The sequence below is a fragment of the Papilio polytes genome, unplaced genomic scaffold (genome assembly GCF_000836215.1).
Source record: "Papilio polytes unplaced genomic scaffold, Ppol_1.0 DF821067.1, whole genome shotgun sequence".
Lineage (NCBI taxonomy): Eukaryota > Metazoa > Arthropoda > Insecta > Lepidoptera > Papilionidae > Papilio > Papilio polytes.
This window is the reverse complement of record NW_013528137.1, coordinates 2,167,314-2,170,718: the sequence shown is the minus strand read 5'-3', so window position 1 is coordinate 2,170,718 and position 3,405 is coordinate 2,167,314. Positions and strand designations below refer to the sequence as shown.

General features: G+C 27.2%; 1 protein-coding gene across 6 annotated transcripts in view; it reads right to left on the bottom strand.

Annotated features, from left to right (window-relative positions):
* The window catches only part of LOC106109821, a 53,288-nt gene that overhangs the window by 10,513 nt on the left and 39,370 nt on the right, over nt 1-3,405 (bottom strand). Inside the window, exon 1 of one of the 6 annotated variants that reach the window (XR_001226038.1) lies at nt 3,384-3,405. The exons of the other annotated variants lie outside the window; for them this stretch is intronic. The gene's annotated coding sequence lies outside the window, so the exon portion shown is untranslated. The remainder of the gene's footprint in view (nt 1-3,383) is intronic. 6 annotated transcript variants of the gene reach the window in all.

Sequence of the window (3,405 nt, the reverse complement as noted above, 5' to 3'; positions counted from 1 at the left end):
CACGTGGCCCCTGCCCGCTCCCACACCCTCACACCTCACATCTCACATAGTATCCACAAAATAGACCAAACGACACGTTGAGATTGAACACCATTATTATACACACCGATTGTCTAAGAAAATTGATAATTACTTTTATTTAACATTTAACTGTACTCCAACAGAGGTGATGTAAAAAATAACTGAGTTGATATAACAGACAAAGAATATGTTTAAATCGTTTGGTAAGTTTTGACATACTTTTATTGTGTATGTCACCGTGTATATAAAACAATAATGTTGTGATTGTCGAAATTATCATTAGTTCCTCGGCGAGTGGCGAGTGGCGAGTGGCGAGTGGCGAGTGGCGAGTAGCGGGCGGCGAGCGACGAGCGGCGTGCGGCGACGACCGAGACGCCGCTGTCATTGTATACCTTGTATTGTCAGGCACTGTCTTCTACTACACATGTCTATAGTTTGCATTATTTGGTAAATTAAAGTTTGATAGTTAGTTCAATATTTAGAATCGTTTAAAATATGATGTCATTGTTAAAGTAACATCTAATAATATTATCATTTTACTAAGGTCTTTAATGTGGCAATGTCTTCTCATTATAAAATCAAGCCCAAACATAGTAAAATTATTATTTAATTTAAAGTGAGTCTAATTTATTCATAGCAAAATTAGAAAAGCTGTGATAAAGATTTTTAATCCGCCAGCGCTAGACAATTACCACTTCTAGCGCTTGTTTCAAGTCATGTTAAATCACTCTACCTAGCATCCTAGCAATTTCCGTCTGCTTTCATCGGTTGACATTTTATAAATGTTATTTTTGTCTACATTCCCTAAAACTTTTAATTGCAAATGTCAAAATTAAAATGCTTAAATAACAACGAAGGACCTTTACTATTGGATTAGAATTTAAGTAACCATGGCAACCTTGGTACTTTGCTGTTACTGGATTTTACTGTTTATCCCTTTCTTACAGAGCAATTTATTTTTATTTTACTTACCCCTTAATTGAATAGCTTGAAAATAGACCACCGAAAGCGTGTAGTAAGTGTTGTTATTAAAAAATGTGTTTGCTGACATCTTGTAACAAAGAAGTGTGTGTTTGCACTTAATTATATTAATATAGATTAATAGTTACTTAAATAATATAAAATAATTCTAAAAGAAAAGTTTTTGAAGAGATATTGAAATTAACGGATAATAATCAAGTCACTAACTGTCCAAACAGCCCATTACAATTTTTCATATATTAATAAAAAAAACGCTTTAATTGGCAACACTTCTTAATAAGAATTTATGAAATTTTAAAAATAATCCAAATGTCCGAAGTAAAAAATAAAATAAAGTAGTTGCTTTATTTAAATCACTAGTATTGGTATTTATTTTAACGCATTTCATTTAATAAAATAATATAACTATTAAATAATATAATCTATTAAACAATAATTAAAATAAATTGTTTGGAAGACATTACTTTTAACTATTTAGTGCTTAGTGCATGTTTTATAGGTCAGCAGTATAATGTGTTCTCAATTAAATAATTACCAAATAATTTCTTACAAAAGTAATTATTATTAATTGAAAATTATATTATAATTTTCATAATATTTACCATAAAAATAATGATTTAAAAGACTACATTCAGAGACATTTAAGCAAACAAATACTGGAGGTGAACTCAGGCAGTATGTTTTTTGGCCATTTGTCCCAAATTTTTTTATAATTAAAATGATTATGAGAATTTTCACATTCATTATTAATTGATTATGTAGAAAAATATTAAAAATCAATAAAAAAACCACTTAAAAAAAATTATTTTCATGATCTTTAACTGTCAGATCAATCTGAGAGTGAGGTCCTCCATGGTGTTCATAAATTGATCATATTTTACTGAAAATATTTAAAAACATTAAATTTTTTGTGAAGCCCTTATAGGCGCTGAGTACTAGAATCGGTAAAAGCATAAAAAATGCGCGAAAAGTGCGTGCCAGTGTTGCCAGACGCACCGGCAACTATGCGAGTGGTCTATGCGCGGCGCGCGCGCAACCACATCCTCCAACATTTCATTTTGACACTGGCAATACCATACTTTACTTTATATTCTTTTTATAAATATTTGAAATACATTAAAAATTATTTTTAAACCGCCATTGACCAAACATTTTCTTAAATTAGTGATAGTGATTAAAGTTTTATTGTTTAACGAAAATAAGTGTATTTATTTAAAATTTGAAATAGACTTTAGAATTAATGGAATATTCTGGAAATCTAACTGGTATTTAATTCGGTTTTTTAAATTATTATTATATTAATATTTTAGTTGTAAGTTTGTCAAAAACATATAATATTATTTGGGGCGTAGTATTGTGAAGGAATCTGGCATTCTTATCAAAACATAGGGCTGTACTCGTATATGTACTGTATATATCTAATCTTGGCCTCCTACTTTGACACTCTGATAAAATCAACGACTTTTCTAACGAATTCTTTAACCTACTACTGATGTAGCATTTTGTAAATACTTAAAATATTAATAAATTACTATTTTAATAGTACATTAGTTTATGTTGTAAATTATCTTATTGATTAAAAAATCTAAGTAAAATATTGTCAAATAATCACAATATAAAATTAAAAATTTATAAGTAGTTCTAAATGTAATCAATATTAATTTGTAAATTCCTTACAAAATAAATCTTATTTTGTAAACAAACTTGTCAGATAAAATTGAGTAACAAACAAATATTTACTAATAATGTTACTGAAATAGTTACCAAATTCTTTTGAATATCTTTAACTTTTTAGGATCACAAAAAATATATGCCTATTTAAGATATTGTAATCTACTGATTTTAAATTAAATTTGTTATTGGAAGCTTATTATCTTGGTAATTCTTTAAAATAACTTACTACCGTTAATAATAACTTATTATTCAATAGAACATAATATTTAAGGACTTAATTTTTTATTTACTTTGTGATTTTTTTATAAATTATGACCCAATGGAATTAACATTATTTAATTTACTTTAAACAAATTCAGATATTACATAATTTAAACGTAACGGTCAATTCTTCAGAGTTGCCAGTAATATGAATTTAGTAAAAATCAACAAAAGATACCACCAAGTATTTTTTTTAACTTAAAATTAAAAATAAATTAAATTCAATCAAATCAATAAAATGTTACAAGGACTTTACAAAGACTAATTTTTTTTTAATTGGTATCAGAAAATTTAATCCAATTTTAGCTGTGATGTTCTTAAAACATAATTTGGAAATTTGAAAAACTTCCATAGGTCCGATTTAGGTAATTAATTTAATCTATTATGTTTTTTTTAATATGTACTTTTTAATTACATGTTTCAAAAATGTAACATACATGACATACCTGAAGGATAATTCTAATAAAG